The following is a 20,472-nucleotide window of genomic DNA, read 5'->3' as shown; positions in this document are numbered from 1 at the left end:
TCTAAATAGACACTTCTCCAAAGTGGACATACAGAAGTCCCAGTGACATATGAAAAAATGCTCAAAGTCACTTGTCATCTGAGAGATGCAAATTAAAGTGACAAGGAGGTATCACCTCACACCTGTCAGAATGACTATCATCAGCAAAAGCAACAAAGGACATGTGTTGGCAAGGATGTGGTGAAAAGGGAACCCTATTACACTGCTGGTGGGAATGCAGACTGGTGCAGCCACTGTGGAAAACAGTATTGGGGGACATGGTTGTGGAGGGAGGTGGCATTGGAGGGAAAGTAGATATAAGGATAAAGGAAAGAGAATGGGAGAGAGGGAATGAAAAGAAGGTGAGAGAAAGGGAGATCTGAGATGGAAAGAGACCCAGAGAGATAAAGCTTCATATGAGAAATAGTAAAAGGGACAGTGGAAGAGAGGGAGGGAGGGAGGGAGGGAGGGAGAGAGAGAGAGAGAGAGAGAGAGGACTGGGAGAGAAAGAATGTAAAACAGAGGGAAGTGAGTGTGTGCACAACTGTGTGTGCATGGGTGGGTGTGGGCAGATGGGGCAGTGGGTTCCTGTGTTCCTTCCTCCCTAGCCTGCTCCTCTTGCTCCCTCACTAACTCTGAGGCCCAACCAGGCATGGGCACAGGGAAGTTGGACAGCATAAAATCTATTAGAATTACCCAGACCTAGCAGTAAATTCAACACTTAGTTGGGTTGAGCCTTTTCTTTCAACATCACAAACTTTTTGCTTATAATCTATTACAAACTTATGCGACAAAGTGTTGTATATGTGGTCTATTATTGACCAAAATGCCACTGTATGGCATATAACTGCATTGGATGATCTTCTTTATCTTTTGTTAGAGCTTTTGACCTATAGTCTATTTTGCCTGACATAAGTATATCTGCCCCTGCTCTCCTTTTTTTCCCACCTTTTGTATGGAATATCTTTTCCATACTTTCATTTTCAGTCTATGAGTGTCTTTAGAACTTAAGTGAGTCTCTTATAGGCAGCATTTAACTGCATCCCTTTTTTAAAAAAAAGATCCAGCCAGTTACTGTCTGTTTTTTTCAAAGGGGGAATTTAAACTGTTTACATTTAGCTGAATTATTGATAGGTAAGGCATTACTATTGCCATTTTGGTAATTGCTTTTTTTTTGTAGTTCCTTTGTACGTTTCTTCCTCTCCTGCTCTTTGTGAATTGATGATTTTATCCTTTGATTCTTTCCTCTTCATCATTTATGTATCTATTATAGGTTTTTGCTTTGTGATTACCATGAAGCTTTCATAATATATCTTATAACAGTCTATTTTAAGCTGAGAACAACTTCATTTGCATGAAAAGGTCTACACATTTACTTTTCCCACAGGCATTTTATGTTGTTGTTGTAATTTACATCTTTTTATGCTGTGTAATCATTAACAAAATATTATAGCTACAGTTATTTTTAATACATTTTTTCTTCTGATTTATATGTTGGAGTTTATTGTGATTTAAACACCACAATTGCAGTATTACAGTATTTTAAATTTAACTATGTGTTTATTTTTACCAGTGAATTGTATACCTTAATATGTTTTTATGGTACTAACTAATGGCCCCATGCACAAAATTTGTGCACATTAAAATGGAATTAATTAGAGGAAATATTTTAATATTGCTATTTGCCCTTTCTCTATAATAGAAGTGACAGAGATGAAAGAAAATTAATAAAATGTATATGAAAATAATATATAAATTTATTTATAAACAATCACAACATGATATAACAACAACAAAACATGATATAACAACAAAAACATGATGCAAATCAACACTGATACAATGACTGATAAATTGATTAAACTTATTCTAATATCTCCCTGTACACCACATTAAGAGTGTAAACACTTTCAGAGTGCTTGACTAATTTCCCTTGTGATGAAGTATTTACAACTTTAACTTTAACATCACATGCTCTTCAAACTCGAGAGAAAGCAACATATAACTGACCATGTACGAAAAAGGGTTCAGGTAGGAATATTCCTACTCTGTCTAGAGTTTGTCCTTGTGATTTATTAATAATCATCACAAATGCTGGCATCACGGGAAACTGTCTTCAAATTAATTTAAATGGGAGGCCAGTTTCAGATTGGGACAAATCAATTCTTGGAATCAGAACAACCTCTCCTTCTGCAGATCTTGTTAATACTTTAGCTTAGATAATGTTAGGTCACAATCTTTTGATAATAAATCTAATACCATTTCAAAGACCCCATTTACTATTAAGATTTCTCAGTAGTATGATGATTGCACCCACTTTCAATTTTAATTTATGACATGGCATTCCTGAAGGATAATACTATTAAGAAATTTGATGGCAAAATTTTCTTTTTTAGCATTATCTGTTGAATCAATGAAATCATCACTCAAATATGTGTGAAAATCTCCATCGAGTATATCCAAAATTTCTTCATTTAATTTTTGAATGTGCTCATTTTTTGGACAAATAATCGCATGTTTAGATATATTTTTAGTATTACCTATAGGTATAGTGTTTCCAAAAGTAGCTACAATAATAGATCCGTTACAAATCATTTCATGGGAGATTTCAATAATATCTATTCCTAAATGAAAACTGCTGTCAAGTTTGCCATCTCCAAGTTTTACTAACCATTCACTATAAGCAGAATCCTCTAATCTCATATTTGTTTTAAGAGACAACTTTCTGAAACATCCCCAAACATTACAGTACTTTAAACTCGTTTGTACTATGGCTGATTGCATAGCATGTGTCACAATACTGAGACATTGTCGAAAATCCCCTCCGAGAAGGGGAACTTTCCCACCAAATGCAACATTCAAATTCATAATTTCTCTTAGTAATATGTCTATGGCGTTTATAGCATGACTGGATGCCATGGTGCATTCATCAATAATGAGAAGTTTAGCCTTCTTAATGGTTTTAGCAACTTCACTCTTTATATCGAGTCTAGAAATTGAAGTTTCATTTAATAAAATTGGTAATTTATATTGGGCATGGAAGGTTCTTCCACCGAGAAGTAAATTTGCAGCAATTCCTGTAGACGCTGTGGGTAAAACAGTGGCACCACGACCTCTAATATAATGTATTAAAATTTTATAAAGATATGTTTTCCCACTACCATCTGGACCATCCAAGAAAAAGCATTTGGGGTGTACAGTTTGATCTTCGATGGTTGAAGTTATTCTTTCTACAATGCCAAAGTCCTGTGTCATCCCCTGACTAATCCCTCCTATGTCTGTCTTACCCAGACCACAGGCCTCCTGGGCAAGGCTCTGCTCTCTGCTCAGCCTCACCTCCCTGCTCATGCAAGATCCACTCCACCCCCACTAACCCCCTGCTGGTCCCTTCCGGTGGTTGGCAAACTGCGGCTCTTGAGCCACATGAGGCTCTTTGGCCCCTTGAGTGTGGCTCTTCCTAAGCCTTAGGAGTACCCTAATTAAGTTAATAACAATGTACCTGCCTATGTAGTTTAAGTTTAAAAAATTTGGCTCTCAAAAGAAATTTCAGTTGTTGTACTGTTGATATTTGGCTCTGTTGACTAATGAGTTTGCCGACCACTGCCTTAGCCTATGTCATTCTCACTCACCCTCTCACAATCAGGGACTTGAACCAGACCCCCGGCACAGGTGTGCAGAGAGATGTCTGCTGCGGCCCTGCCCCTGCTGCAGACCCCCTGCTCTTATGGTCATTCGGCTGGCCCTAGGCTATTATTAGTATAGATTAGTATCCTTTCATTTTAGCTTGAGCAACTCCCTTTAGAATTTCTTATAAGGCATGTATAATGGTGATAAATTCCCTCAGGTTTTTTGTGTGTGTTTTTTTGTTTGTTTGTTTGTTTTTTTGTTTTTTGTTTTTGTCTTGGAAAGTCTTTTTCCCCCCTTCATTTCTGAAAGACAATTTCACTTGGTAAATTATTTTTAGTTGGTAGTTTAAATATATCTTCCTACTTTTTCCTGGTCTGCAAGCCTTCTGTTGAAAACCTGCTGATGGCCTAATAGGTGTTACCTTGTATGTGATAAATCTTTTCTCTCTTGCTGCTCTCAAAATTCTTTTTCTGTTTTATTTTTGAGAGTTTAATTATAATGTGTCCTGGTTAAGACTTCTTTGGGTTGAGTCATGGATAGCCATATCTCTCTCTAGATTTGGGTTGTTTTCAGCCATTATTTTTGTAACTAAGTTTACTGTTCCTTTCTCCCTTCTTTCTCCTTCTGGGACTTCCTTAACACAAATATAGTTTTTCTCTACGGGGTCTCATGACTTACAAAGGCTTTCTTCATTCTTTTTCATTTTTATTTCTTTTTTCTCCTCCAACTGGATAATATCGAGAGATCTGTTTTTAATTCCACAGATATTTTCTTCTGGCTGATTGAGGCCACTGTTGAATTATTCTATTTCATTTTTTTTATTTGTTTCATACATTTTATTCTTTAGCTTCAGAATTTCTATTTGGTTCTTTTTATGATTTATATTGCTTTGTTGAACTCCTGTTTTATACATGCATTGTTTGATGAGTTCATTGAGTTTTTTTGTGTTCTCTTGAATTACTGAATTTCCTTAAAATAATTATTTGAATAATTTTTAGATAACTCACATCTCCATTTCTTGGGGGTCTGTTTCTGGAAAATTATTTGTGTCCTTTTGATGGTGTCATATTTCCTTGTTTTTTCATGTCTCTAATGGCTTTGTGTTAATGTCTACACATTTGAGTGCAGCAGTTACCTCTTTAAGCCTTCTCAGACTGGCTTCAGTTGGGAAAAACTTACCCTTGAAGTGGCTCCAAGGGCACAAGCTTGGTGGGGTGCAGTATTTCTGGTTTCTGGGAGAGCACAATGGTGTAGTCTCCATGCATCTCCATCAGCTGAGGTCAATGTCAGCAAAGACTGTGAGGGTTTTTTGTGGCCAATACTGTGGAGGTCCTGCACTTGATGGTGGTATGCTGGCAGTCAGAGCAGTAGTGGAGCTGGGCCTGGGTTCAGGCACATGCAAAACTACCACAGCACCTGAGTTCTGGGACACAGGCACACTTTGCTGTGGCAGTGGCACTGGTTTCTGATGTGCCAGCCTGTACAAATCCCCTGTAGACTTCTCCACAGTGACTCAGACCCTAGGGTGAGGGTGAGGTGACACAGCATTGGCACAGGCCCTGGGATAACAGAGTGCAGCAATAGCTTGGCCTAGGTGGCAGGTTGCAATAGCAGCACACCCTGGGGATGGTGGGTCTAAGTTTTGCCTCTGGCCTCAGGGTACATTTACAGAATAGCAACAGTTAAGTTCCAGTGCTGTTGGGACAAAGTCACAATTTAGAACCCGAAGGATGGGATGTGGAACAGCAGCAGTGCTGCCTCAGTGATAGACGTCAAAGTTATGGTTTAGGACTCAGAGGTGGGGCATAGAGTAGCAGCAGCTCAGCCCTGGTGATGGCAAGTCAAATCCATGACTTGGGACCTGGGTGTGGTGCACGGAACAGTGGGAATTCTGGTTCCATAAATGGTGAAGTGTTGTAAAATCCTGATCCCAGAGAGCACCCAGAGAGCAGGGTCACAGCAGCAATGGGGCCTCTTGAGGCATGATCACTACAGTGACCACTGCTGCCTTGGGAGGAAATGTAGCAGCAGGGATTCTGGGCAGCTCAGCCAGCTAGGTTTAACATTGGTGAAGACTATAGTGATAGTAGTAAAGGCTGCTATTATCCATAGTTGTGAGCCTCCCTGAGGTTCTACTGTTCTTCTTTTCCAGGTGGAGTAAAATCACTCTGAGGGATCCCTCTTAGTGCCAAGCTGCTCTGGACTGGGGATGGGGTGATACAGGTAAAATGCTTTCTATGCTTTACTATGTGGCTATCCTTGGTTTTTAGCTTGGTAGTTTTTGCTGCTTCTCCATTATCATACAGAACTTTCCCAGAGCTGTTTTTTTTTTAATCATTTTGTAGTTGTTTATTTTTTGTGGGAGAGACAAGCATTAGGACCTCCTGGGCCTCCACTTTGCTGATATCACCTTAATTAAATTTTTTATTGAAACATTTTGATTAAACCCAGAATAAGTGACAGATAAAAGAAGAAAGGAGAGGAAAGGATTATGATTGGTTCAAGATTTTATTTTCCTGTGGCAGGGAAACAGAGACAAACTATTCTGGTTACTGTAGCCTGGTACCCTGGGATTAGTTTAATTCCATTTTAGAGTCATCTTTCTTCTTCTATTCCTTGTATATTTGGGACATTTTGTTGAGTGCCAGTTGGCCTTGTGTGTGGTTCATGAAGTGAGAGGTGATTCCTCAAGTAGAGGCTAGGACTTGACTCCAAAGTCAGTACAGATGCTGTATGAGTATCATATCTGATGTTTATGGTTATATAGTTAGTAGAGTCTCTGATAAGGTCAAATCAGCCAGGGAGAACCAACAAAACTTGATTAAGGTAAGGTAGACTTGAGCCACATGAGCCACTTTAGCTAAAGTGGGTAAGCTATAGTCAGATGAGTAGAAGGTACTGCCCCACATATCAAAGAAGAGAACAGGCTTTGGCCATAAGGACCTTAACCTTTCTGCTTTGCCAATATTTGATATTAAGAAAAAGAGCCAGGGGCAGGAAGGCAGTAGGAGCTGGAACTGGAAAAGTTTTACCAACTGAGAGTACATAAAAGGACATTATAAGTTATTTAAATCACATGTTTAAACCATATTAAACACATACACACACATACACTTGTTTTCAAGTGCCTTTAGTTATATCCCATCCTTGACTGAACTCTCACTGGAAGTTTTAGTTTCTAGAATAATCGACTATACACATCTGGTACTGAGTAAATCATTTCTAAATAATTTACTAATTAATATTCATTCTCTTTTTTTAAGATGATAGAGCTGAGTTTGAATTGTAATTTTTACTGATACATAGTTAAACAAGGTAGAGATACCTCTATGCCAGGGGTAGTGCATGTTTTTTTCTGCCAAGAGCCATTTTCTTAATTATAACACCATTTACAGGGCATACAAAATTATCAACTTAAAAATTAACCTGCTAAATGTGGTCAAACATTTAATTAACTCACCCATAATGCCTTGGTAGGGCCAGACCAAATGACTTTGCAGGCCTTATGTGACCCACAAGCCAGATGTTCCCCATCACTGCTCTGTGCTCTCCCTTTTACAATATGAATAACAGAAGTCTTTGGAAGGAAGGGAAGTCTATACTCTTTTGTATAACTCCACTATTAAAGGAGCATTGTCCCAAGGTGAAAGATATGTCCTTAGAACACAGGGACAGTGAGAACAACTCAAAGAAGATAAAACACATAGCTCAGTTTTCAAAAAACCTGATTTCAGGCGGTCTCACGGAGTCTTGAGGGTGAACAACCATGTAGAGTTTTCATCTTCAGTGAGGTAAGTGTGCAAAGGCACTCAGCAGTACACCAAGCACTTATATTGGCTGCAGGCCCGTGAATGACTTAGTCTCGTGAGTTTAGTTGTCTTTGCATAAAACAACTTTCAAGAAAATACTGACAAGAAATGCAATAACACGTCTCTTCCCTCACACAATTACCAGAGGGGAAATCGAGTTTTAGCAAGAAGCTGACAGCTGTAATGTATATTGTTTATTAAACATGCAATCAATCATCAGAAATTTTCATAGGGAGAATTCAAGAATATGTCAGAAAATTTTGTTAATTGAGATTAATCTTGATAAATCCTTCCAAGAGATTTGAAAGTGTTTTATTATAGCAGGAAAATGTATGATTTATATACATAAACTCAAGTTGGCTGAACTCTTGAAGCAGGTCCTTTTCTTCCTGTAGGAAGTGAAAGATCCTTTGATAGAATTTTCAAATAGAACAGACCTTCCATCACAGTTCTATACAGTAACTGATCGCTATAACTCTTGGGTGCTCAGGCATTTCACTATTAGATTCTAATTTGTTGCACTATAAATCACTTTAAGGTAGACATATTTAATAGGAAAAGCTAATAATTCTGTCATATATGTGTCAGAACTCTACTACCTGATATCTATAATCTCCAGCTTGTTAAGCATCACTACATTATCAGGGATAGCACCATTAAATGAACAGGGAGATGAGGTACCCAGGGTAAAACTGCTGATAGGATACAAGCTCTTGAATTTGATGCCTTAAATAGTACACATCAAGGAAACATAAGTTTAATAAATTGCACTATGTTCAACAAATTGGGAGGCTTTTTATCACTCTTGAAAGACAATTTTACATGATTTAGCAGAAATGAAAACAAAGCTGTACAAAAAGAATGTGCTTCTGACAAACTGTCAAAATAATAAATTTTAATGAAATGAAAATAGTTTTTAAAATCTACCTCAATGACAAAATTTAGTTTATTTTAGGGTGGAAGGTTACAAATCACTTTAAGACTTTTGCCAAGTAAAAATAAATTAGTATCTTTATTAGACAAATGTATTTTCAGGGTGCAGATGCTTCTTTTAGAAACCTTCCCTGAATCAAGATTTCAAAGAATGGAAGAAAGGGGTGAAAAATCTTTGTATGTTTCTATAGACTTTTGAGTGTCAAAAAGCTTCAAACATCATAAGGAGTCACATCATTACACCATTTTAATCCTGCACTGTCTGTAGACCAATATCTGAAATAATTCTTTAATGTATTTGTTCAGTTTCCTAGTAGTTTATAATAGAAAAGCAATTTTTCTAACTGTTAATACTTTTACAACGTCTTTTTTAGTTATTTGATATGCCACATATTAAATCAAATTCTAAGTTTAGCCTGACCTGTGTTGCTTAGTGGTTAGAGCACATCCCCTGGCACCGAAGGGTCAGAAGTTTGATTCCCGGTCAAGGGTATACATCTGGGTTGTAGGTTCAATCCCCAGCCCCGGTCAGGATGTGTGCAGGAGGCAACCAATTGATATGTCTCTCACATCAATGTTTCTCTCTCTCTCTCCTCCCTCCCTTCTACCTTCTCTAAAGATCAATGGAAAAAATATTCTCAAGTGAGAATTAACAAAATTTTTTTTAATCTAAGTTTATTTCTGCCACTACGAGCTGGGTGATTTGAGTAAATTGTTAAATTTTTAAATTTATCTGGGATAGCTATTTCAATAGTATGGAAGTGTGTCCAAAACTGGTATAAAATTTTGGTTAAGAAGTAAAAGTCCTGATGAGTCTTTTGAGTATAAATATTGGATCCCAGTAAATTGATGAATATTTCTTGCCTCGAGTTCCATCTATTTTTAACTTGTTGTAATATATATAAAATATAACTATTCTGGAATAAGACCTCCATGTTTTTTAGTATTTTAAAATATTATGTCGTTTTTATGCTGTTTTGTACCTTTAGTATTCCTGCCCATATTCTATTATCTGTGGATTCAATTTTTCCATGACTACTTTAACTTCAGTGTATGAGGGATTTATCTTTTCTGTTCTGTGCAATTTTATCTTGACCCAAGCTGCCCCTTGCCTTTATAGCACTACACTTCGCCCCTCCCCAGCACAAAGCCAATATATAATTTATTATCACTTTAAACTTCTTTGCTTTTTTAAGTCCTAACTCAAGTTTGTCATCAATTTTCCTAAATTTCATTAAAGAATGCTATATAAGGAACTCAGCAACAGTCCAAATAGCATGTGGTAGAATGACCAAGCTTTGGGTAATATCATCCATTCTTCTATGTTGGTACTTAAAACTCATGATGGAGGGAGAAGAGCTCAATGGGCATCATGTTTCTACGGAGTGGAAGGAAGAGACACTCAGTTCTAAAGTTAAAAGCAAAACAAACTAATTTGGAAACAAACATGATGACCATATTATGTTTCTAGTTAACCAAAAAGGCATTTCCCCAGAGGACTTTCTTACAAGAGATTGAGCATACTTTGTTCATATGCTTATTCTCTCTGTCATGCTTTCAAGTCTTATCCACATCCACTCCCAATTTCCTGAGGTCTTCAAGTTATTATAGGGGAATTCTTATAACTCCAGTGTCAGGGGAGAACTTAACATATAACAGCATGAATGCTTTTGTGTTAAAAATTCTATATGTTTTCCATATATATGTTGAAGAATGGGTTAACATCACATAAAAAATTGTGAAATAATATCTTTTTATTGTTTAATTACACTTTGGTTACAATTACATATTTCTCAACCTGTGGGTCGAGACCCCTTTGGCGGTCGAACAACCCTTTCACAGGGGTCGCCTAAGACCATCCTGCATATCAGATATTTACATTACGATTCATAACAGTAGCAACATTACAGTTGTGAAGTAGCAACTAAAATAATTTTATGGTTGGGTCACAACATGAGGAACTGTATTTAAAGGGCCAGAAGGTTGAGAACCACTGACATATTTGCTTCTATTATTTTACTGAACTTGGTCTCATTTCTTATTTGTCATGCTCTCCTGTACATGGAACCTATTCATGAGTCATGCTTTGCCTCTATTGCCACCTTATGACATAGTGTTATTTACATGATACTGAAATCTTCATCTTCTGTAACTCCTCACCCCATACGCTGCCTCCTTTCTCCACAAATTCCTTGGATACTGCTGCTGCCTTTCATGGTACACCTTTTGTTTTTATGAATTTGTAATTGCACTGATGCTGTCCTGATAGGAGTATCTCTCAAAATGCATACTCTCAGGGCAATATACAATATAGTGTCTTTCTAGCTTTAGGTTATTGTCATCAATAAAGCAATATCACTCTATCATTTATATCACAGTGTGCTTCAAACTTGATGATTATGTCAATTTCATTTATTTTAACTTCTGCAGTCTTAATATTCTGATCCAAAGTTAATTTCCATTTGTAAAATCATGAACATGTATATTCTTCAGGAAAATAAGTGTCAAATACCAAAAAATAAAAAAAAAAGGAATTTGTCTGTGTCCTTTATTCTCTTCTTAGTTTCAATGCCTAAAAACACCCAGATATTTCCCACATTATATGCCAGCTTTTATTTACAAGAGTAGAAACTTTATTCAAAAATTGTCAGTTTCTTGCCTGGGTTAGAGATTATGGGCTAATAGCTAATCCAAATGTAATTATTATCTTACATGTGAAACAAAAGGGGCCAAGCAGAGAAAGTTAAATATGCTCCCCAAACAAGAACATAAGATGACTCACTCCTCCTTGGCCTGCCTCCAGTTTCCCCATGCCAACAAGTTCTAATCAGAACACACTTGTGGCCTTTCTTTGTGTAAACTGAAAAGCTTTTCAGCTTTCCTACCTGCGTTTGAGTCTCTGCCAAATGCAAGTGATGATGGCTGACCTCCTTGTATGCTCTGAATAAATAGCCTCTGTTTATTTTCACTGGGGTGGTCTTCACTTATTTCCACAATATACTATTGCCAACAGGTTTTAGGATTTATCTGGAGCTTTCCAAAAGACTCCTCATTACATCATTTGTTCATATCAGGTCTAAATACCATTTTTTTCTGAAGTAGTTCCAGTATTTCACAGGGAAATGATTGCATCCTCATTTCAACCTATATTATGTGGGATCTTGTAACACTTGCCATTTCATCATGTAACCTCCTTGATGGCAAGATATGTTACTCATGTATTTATAATTCCAGTGTCATCATCAACAATGTTTCAAACGTATTAAATGCTCAGAGCTTGGACTAGACCTTGAGAGCATAAGATTCAGATCATGAAACCAGACTATATCACCAGGCTACTTAATATTCTTAACCTCCCCAAATCAGGTGGTAATGCATAATGCAATGCCACATTGGGAGTAATGTAACCAACTATCTTGGTTTGTCTGGGACTTTCCTGATTTTAGAACAGAGAGTCCCATGTCCTGGGAAATCCTTTAGTCCTGAACAAATGGGGACAATTGGTTACCCTAATTTGGAGTAATAAATGAAATAATGTGGGTAACACATTGTTTAGCCCGGTGATGGCAAACCTATGACACGCATGTCAGAGGTGGCATGTGAACTCATTTTTTTGGTTGATTTTTCTTTGTTAAATGGCATTTAAATATATAAAATAAATATCAAAAATATAAGTCTTTGTTTTACTATGGTTGCAAATATCAAAAAATTTCTATATGTGACACGGCACCAGAGTTAAGTTAGGGTTTTTCAAAATGCTGACACGCCGAGCTCAAAAGGTTCGCCATCACTGGTCTAGCATATTATACATGTCAAGGTAAGGTTATGTCTTTCTGAATCTCTTCAGTAAATAATTACTGAGAAGGTGAGATGAGATGACAATTTTAGAATTAAGTTATCATCTCCATCATTATGTAGTGTTGAAGCCAAAATTGCACCAAAGTTAAACAGGCAATGAAGTCTTTACTTGGGCTATTGCAATAAAGGAGAGAGATTGAATTCAAATTTGCTGAAATAAAAGGTGGGAGAGTTTTTCAACACTGGGAAGAGCTAGTAGAAAAGTACTAGAGGATTTTAGGGAGGAGATTAATCATTGGGATGTGTGGAACACACTTGAGTTATTCCTGAGTTTGTAAATATTCTTCACTATGATTAGGCCATCTGTGTTTGATAATTGACCCTGTTAAAGTTAAGCTCCTACCTTTCCACAGAGACTGTGAGGTAGGGGTGATCTCATCCTATCATTTTTGGTATTTACATTTCAAAAAATGCTTCTCAGGTCCTTGAGCAAGATATTTTTGGGGTTGTAAAACTGGAGTGAGACTGGGAGAAGATTTACATACATTTCAAAGGAGCAAGAAAATAATTTTGTAATTTCTAGTTTTCTGAAGCAAATACTCTAAGAAAGGGAGGTCAGGGGCCTATCATCAGGAAGAAACCTGTCTAAAGTTTAATCAGGCTGAAGGGAATGTTAAGGCAGTCTTGGTCATTAGGTAGTACTGTTAGGCACATTCAGGTGCTCCATTATTCCCTACTTGGGGCTGTCACCCCTTCTGGTGAGTGTTCTGTTATTCTCGTTATACGTCTCATGATTAATGGCCTTCGGCTTCCAGTAAACTACCTCACCCAGTCTCCAGTGGACTGCCTACACCTGGCCCCCACCTGCACCTGTTTCTAGCGGTTAACCTGACTGACCTTTACAAGAGGCATAAATATCCTGCTCCCCCTACTCTGCCCCGCTGTTGCCATTTTGGTCTCAGCCCTTCTTTTAGCAAATCTAACAATCCTATCCAATAAAGAGAGAATATGCTAATTGACCATCACAACATCACAAAGATGGTGGCACCCACAGCCAATAAGGAGGGAATATGCTAATTGACTGCCCCCCCCTCAAAGATGGCAGTGCCCACAGCCACAAGATGGCAGCACCCAGTCCCCTCAGCCCCGCTGGGGCAGCAGATGTGCAGCAAGGCTGGGCCCACCCCTAGGCAGGCCCGGCTGCTCTGCATGCCTGCCTCTGGAGACCCCCAGTCCCCTCAGTTCCCCAGCCACCCAGGGCAGGCCCAAGGCACAGGCAAGCCTTGGATGGCAGCTGCCCAGCTGCCTAGGACTGGCCTGAGGTGCAGGCAAGCCTCAGATGGCAGCTGCCCAGCCACCCAGGGCTGCCTGAGGCTCAGGTAACCAGGGCTGGCTGAGGCTTGCACTGCTGGCAGTGGCAGCAGCAGAGGTGTGATGGGGGGATCACCTTTCCCAGATCACCAGGTCGCCTCCCGCCCCTGAGGGCTCCCGGACTGTGAGAGGGGGGCAGGCCGGGCTAAGGGAACCCCCCTCCAGTGTATGAATTTTCATACACTGGGACTCTAGTAAATTTATAATTCTTTACCCATTTTGGCCTTGTGCATTCCTCCTTCAGTGACCCTAACAAGTATCACTTCTTTCCATCAGAATCATTGGCCTTATTTTCTAATTCTTTCTTGAAAAGTGCCCAAATACCACTACCTTCTCTTTGTCTTATTAAAATTGGAACATATTTTTAGCTGCAGCAAGCATTTACATAAAGACATTGTGATATTTTATACTTAAAAATAAGTCTTCCAAGAGTTTAGTATCACATAATGAATAGAAAATATTTAAGAACTGTTATTCATGTACACAACACATTTAAGATTTAACATTTACAATGTTTGACAACCTTAGGAAATACTCTGAAATGTCTAGCTTTATTATTCTAGGCTCCAGTGAAAACACTGAGCACTTAGGCCTTCCATCAGCCATATGGTAATGGATCTTCAGATAACCCAGGTGCCCATGTAGGCAAGAGAAGAGAGCTCATAAAGAATGTGACCCAAAAACTAAGGCTGAGTTTCTTTGTTGCCAACCAGATATTTAGCACCTTGAAACATGGTGATTGGACTTTTTCCAGAAGGGCTCTTTTTTGCTCTGGTGTCAAGGAAGTTCCTGCTTCAGACTATTAAAAGTGGTTAAATGTTTCATTTCTGAAACTGCTTATGTTTAACAAGTCTGGTTGCAGATTTTAGAGCTCGATTGGTTTTGCTCCATTTAGATTTTGTCATTTGAAGTATATCTTTTTTTGGTTAAGAACAGATCAATAGGTTCATGGAAGAATGGATGAAATGTTAGTTTATAAGTGAATAGCTTTGCTTAACTTAGCAGTTCTCAACCTGTGGGTTGCGACCCCTTTGGGGGTAGAACAACCCTTTCACAGGGGTCGCCTAAGACCATCAGAAAACACACACACACACACACACACACACACACACACACACACACACACATATATATATATATATATATTGTTTTTGTGATCACTATGCTTTAATTATGTTCAATTTGTAACAATGAAATTGGGGGTCACAACAACATGAGGAACTGTATTAAAGGGTCTCGGCATTAGGAAGGTTGAGAACCACTGGCTTAACTTGAATCAACCAAACAGAAGCTGATATGCAGGAAGTTCCACACTGCATATCCTAAAGGCACCTGGCACAAGCTAAATACAGACACTGGAAGCGCAAGAACCCATATGCAATCCTGCCCTCTGGCAGAGGCACTGGCTTGGGCTGCCTTTGAATAGCCAGATGAGCACGGTCTGACTTCAGAGCTTTGAGAGTTGCTCAAATCAGAGGTAATGACATTTGCATTTAAATAGCCCCAAGGAGGAATAATTCAAAGTAGTGTGCCTATTAGAACCTTATCATGAGTGTGAATATTTGAGAAATTTGACAAGAAAACTCTAAGAAGCACAGAAATTAGTTACTGGAGTTATCTCTATGGTCAGTATTTGTTCGTTTTCTATTTATAGTGCCTTGATATCAAGTCATAGTGCCTTGATATTTGCAATACAATGATATTTCTTTTAAAATTTGCCTTTAATATAATGCTGGTGTGGATAGGAATAATAACTAATAATAATAATAATGTTTGGGGCTATAAATATATGATAAGTACCTTAGTAGATATTAATATTAATAAACAAAATAGAGTGAATAACTTAAAAAGAAAGAAAATACCAAGTATTGATGAATATGTAGAGCATCCAGGACTCAATTTGACTGTGGATGTGAGTGTAAATTTGTACAACCTCTTTGGACAATTTCTTATCAGTGTCTACTAAAATGGAAGCTAGCCCAGCTGGTGTGGCTCAGTGGTTGAGCATCAGTCTATGAACCAGGAGGTCACTGTTTGTTTCCAGGTTAGGGCACATGCTGGGTTGTGGGCTATATCCTCAGTAGGGGGTGAGCCAGAGGCAGCCAATTGATGATTCTCATTATTGGTGTTTCTGTCTCTTTCTCCTTCCCTCTCCTTTCTTCTCTCTGAAATCAATAAAATAAAAAAATGGAACATAAACATACCCTATAACCCAGCTACTCCAATTCTAAGTATATAATCAGCAGAAACATATGCATACATTTTTTTGTTGTTGTTTTTAAAGGCATACAAGAATATTCATAGCAGTATTTTTGTTAAAAGTCTAACACTAGAATCAGTTCCAATGACCCCATTTTTTTGATCTGTGACTACTGACAGTTTTTATGACTCATCTCTTCTTCTCCTAAGTGTGTCTCCCGTCTGGGAAAGCTGACAAGAAAACCTGGGTTCTCCCTTCTTTGGCAAACGCAAGAGATTCAAACCATGCAAACCCCTCCTCTATAGGAACCATTATCCGGGCTCCACCCAACCCCTAGCCAAAATAAACACCCAGATAACTTCTTTCCTTGATCTCAAGCCATTTCAGAACTGCTTGAAAGGCTTGCCCTGCCTGCTCTCCCCTGAACCCTCAGTTATGTAAGTAATAAACCTTTTTTATACCCTCTTGGTGTGTGTGTATGTGGTGTCCTCATTCTCAGACATCTGAATTAAAATTTCTGTGAGGGTTTTATCTACCTCTGCAGGTTATCATAGCAATGGAAAACCAGCATATTACCTTGTCCCTGTTTCTTTTCCTTTTATTTTTTTTCCAGGAGAGAGAAACAGACACAGATTATTTATTAGAATGCAGGAAGGAGGCCTTCTTCCACAAACAGGGCGCTGCTTCTCAGGGTCTGTATCAAGAGCAAGACAACAGTTGAAAAACATATTCCTGAGAAGAAGCAAAGAAATTACAATTTTGCAAACAAACACAACAGGTGATTTCAACAAAAGATTAAAAGCACATTTTTTCTTTTACACAGAACCACATTTCAAGTATTATTCCAGATGACAGGACAAACCCAACACAGGAGGTAAGGGCAAGGACTAGTGAATCAAAGGTTCCTCCTGCTCATGGCGGGAAAGGGCTGCTCCCGGAGGATTGGGGTGTCACCAGAGCTGACCTGCGCCTGGTACCTTGGCCACCCATGGCCACTGCCCCAAGGAAGGAATAAAGAACGTGGGAACAGCTGGATGGGGCCTGCAGCTATGGTGATAGAGGAGTAGCAAGGACCAACACTGTGCTTCCAGCAGGATAGGGGTGGTGGCAACCTAACCTACCCAGGCCTGGGGGCAGCGCTGAGCTCTTAATGTCAGGTGTCCAGGGTTAGCAGTTTTAGATAGCTGATTTTTTAAATAAATAGAAACATATGTTTATTCTTTCAAATGCCATACTATCCCCAATTTTAGTCAATTTGTAAACTATAAATTATATTATTTGTGTCATAGTTCGTGGTATTTAAGTTAGAAGATAAACACCAAACCTATTTTTTAAAAATATATTTTATTGATTTTTTACAGAGAGGAAGGGAGAGCGATAGAGAGTTAGAAACATCGATGAGTGAGAAACATCGGCCAGCCGCTTCCCGCACACCCCCCCACCGGGAATGCGCCCGCAGCCAAGGTACATGCTCCCGACCGGAATCGAACCCGGGACCCCTCAGTCCGCAGGCCAACGCTCTATCCACTGAGCCAAACCGGCCAGGGCCAAACCTATTTTTTCTAAAGTATCTAAGAGCTATGGCTTTCCCCAGGGGGCACTACACAACCTATAGGTGTGACCTTGCTCCCTTTCCTTAAATAACAGAATGTTTCTGACACACTTTCCTTTTTCTCCCATGAAAATTTCTTTTTTTTATTTTTTATGATGTTTTATTGATTTCAGAGAGGAAGGGAAAGGAAGAGAGAGATAGAAACATCAATGATGAGAGAGAATTATTGATCGGTTGCCTCCTGCATGCCTCACACTGGGGATCAAACCCTCAGCCTCTGAGCAAGTGTCTTGACTGGGAATTGAATTGTGACCTGGCTCATAGGTCCATGCTCAACCACTGAGCCACGCCGTCAGGGCCCATGAAACTTCTCCTGAAGTGAGGCATCCGTTTTAATCATAGTGTGGGAAAGCAAACCTGCTTGGCACGATCTCAGGAGTTGAAAGCTTATGGCTATGCTGACTGATGCGCTTCTGGTGGCCCAGAGTTCAGAGGAAGGTCATGTGCCAGGCCCCCCAGGCCGCTGCTGGGACTTCACTGGGAGGGTCTCTTCCTCAGAAGAAAAATCACAGCAGAGTGCCCGATGCAGAGAACTCCAGCTTGCCCTGAGGGGATCTGTAAAATGCCCTTAAAATGTTCATATTTGATATTTCCTGAAACACACTGTCATTGGCCCTCATACTCCCAAGCCTCTGAAGGGCCAACAGGTTAAAACACTGGCCATCAGGTAATTCTTCAGGATGTCGGACTCCTAGTTGTTGTTGCTCAGCATCCTGTGAAGCCACCTGAAGCCCATGTTGAGCACAGAAGAGGGCCAGGCAACCCAGGCAGCCAGTTCAGTCACAGCCCCAGTACAGTGGCAGAAGGGCTTCAGGCAGAGGGTACACTGCTGGTGGGTTGCAGAGGTCCTGTGCATGCTTCCATTGCATCTTCCAGTCAGGCATGGGCTGGGAGCAGCAGGTGCATATGGCATGACTTCCTTGCAGGGCACACACATAATCCTGGGCTGTTGTGAGACTGGCAGGCTTTGATAATGTGTCCCCAGAGGCCTGCGGAGCTCCCTGCTCACTGGGAAGGGTCCCTGCTAACAACCGCCCCCTGCCTTCAGTACTGGGGCATTGTCGGCACAGGACCAAGGCTGGCTGACATCCCAAGATTGGCTGTCTACATCTGACAGCTCCTCTGAAAGTGCCCTCCTTGTCTGAGAAAGACCTCCTGACTTTGGGCTGCAGCATGTCCCACGTGATCTTGCTCCTGGTGGCCATGCTCCGCACATCTTCCTCACTGCGGCTATTGTCTGGGAGCTGGAGAAGGTACGCCTCCACCAGGTCGTTGAGGATGCGGTTTTTACAGATCCGCTCTACCAACTGCTGCACGTGGAGAGCTCCATCCAGCTCGAGTAGCAGGCTGAGCAGAAGGTGTGCCCCAGGTCCTGGCAGATGATGCATGTGAGCGTCTTCTTCCTTCTTGTCTGGCTTCACCCTGTAGGATACTGTGGGTGTCCCTAAACTGGTCTATGACCAACAAATACATGTTCAGGTCAGGTCAGGCTCCTTGTCTCCTCTCATTTTCTTCTTAAAGGGCCTCAGACCCTCCCTATCATGCAGTTCTGACGGAGGAAAGAATGCTCCCTCTCTGTCTAGGACAGATGAAGGGATCCTTGGAGGTTTCATCACTTGTCACAGCGGACCACACCCTTTCCAGAAAAGTGCCTCACCCCTGCAGGCAGAGCTGGATGGCAGTGCTTGCCCTGTAGTGGGCTCTATGGAAGAGGTAGCGGCCTAGGGGAAGAGTTCCAACATTGATGCTGATGGCTGGGGTTCCTCAAAGCATGCATGAGTAGTGGGTTTCAATGGCAGAACCTAGGGATAGTCATCTCGCCCTGCACCTGAGGTATCTTTGGTTATGTGGAACATGTTTTCTTTATTAGCTTCAAAGGAGACATGTGCCATGCCTCGTTTTTCATGTAAAGATTCATAGAGGTATGCCACATTGTGTTCTGAATCATTCTTCCTGTACACCAAGTAGACGACATTCCCACCTGTTAAGGACAGGTAAGTCTGCTTCTTAACTCCCTCCAGCTTGTTAGTTACTATTCCATCGGTGTTGCTATCTTCCAGCAACACTGGAGCAGATGTTTCATCCACTATAATGTTACAGTGATCTCCAGAGACCAAACTACTGCCAGGGAATGAAAGGTCACAACCTCTCCTCCACCACATAGTCCATTTTCCTTTCCTTAGGAGGACCTGTGACTCAGCTTCCTCATGGCCCAAACAGATGAGCCTCCCTTACTGCTGCTGCTGCTGCAGAGGCTGCTCGCTTTCCCTGGCTGCTCCATCAGATTCACATCTGCAGAGACCCAGAAATGTTGGGACAGGCTGCGCCTGCTGCTCCTCCCTGTGGCTGGCCTTCTGGTATCAGTGCCTCCTCTGTGCACAGCCTCCCACCTGCCCCTTGCCCACCCATGCTGCTGAGAACGCACTGAACCCCACCTTGTTCCTGTTTCTTAAGTTGCCTGTCAAATTATAAATGCTTGGTACTGAAATAAATTTTCATAAAAACTACAAAATTTTTGAATTTAAGGTTTATGTTTGTTTCATATATGAAAGCCCATCTATGGTACGTATATTTTTCTTAAAATATTTAAGAATCTTTAACTTAAAATTCTGAGAGAATAAGTGTGAGTTTTTTCACCATTATTAATTAGATGAAAAAAATAAAAGGCCAAAGTAAAAAGGCAAAGAAAAAGAAAGAAGGGGCATCTAAATGGAAGGACAAAAATAAAACCATCTCCATTTGCAGAAGACATCCTATATAATAAAAGGCTAATATGCAAATTGACTGGACAGCAGAATGACCAGTCGCTATGATGTGCACTGACCACCAAGGGGCAGACACTCAAAGCAGGAGCTGTCCCCCGGTGGTCAGTGTGTTCCCACAGGGGGAGCGCCGCTCAGCCAGAAGCTGGGCTCACGGCTGGCAAGCGCAGTGGTGGTGGTGGTAGCCTCTCCCACCTCTGTGGCAGTGCTAAGGATGTCCTCCGGGGAGCAGGCCTAAGCTGGCAGTCAGACATTCCCTGAGAGCTCCCAGACTGCGAGAGGGTGCAGGCCAGGCTGAGGGACCCCCCTGAGTGTACGAATTTCTTTCACCAGGCCTCTAGTGAAATATAATAAAGAACATAGGTATAAACCCTCCAATTT

General features: G+C 40.4%; 1 pseudogene across 1 annotated transcript; it reads right to left on the bottom strand.

The window, feature by feature from the left end:
- Positions 1-17,945: 17,945 nt before the first annotated feature.
- LOC308511611 (E3 ubiquitin-protein ligase CHFR-like) lies at positions 17,946-19,610 on the bottom strand (annotated as a pseudogene). Its single transcript has 2 exons — positions 18,987-19,610; positions 17,946-18,761 (listed from the first exon to the last, which is right to left on the bottom strand). The product of its transcript is annotated as an E3 ubiquitin-protein ligase CHFR-like (transcript).
- Positions 19,611-20,472: the final 862 nt, after the last annotated feature.

Source organism: Myotis nattereri (assembly GCF_964212035.1).
Source record: "Myotis nattereri genome assembly, chromosome: X".
NCBI classification, from domain to species: Eukaryota; Metazoa; Chordata; class Mammalia; order Chiroptera; family Vespertilionidae; genus Myotis; species Myotis nattereri.
Note: the sequence above shows the minus strand (reverse complement) of the source record. Positions and strands in the feature narration are given on the sequence as shown.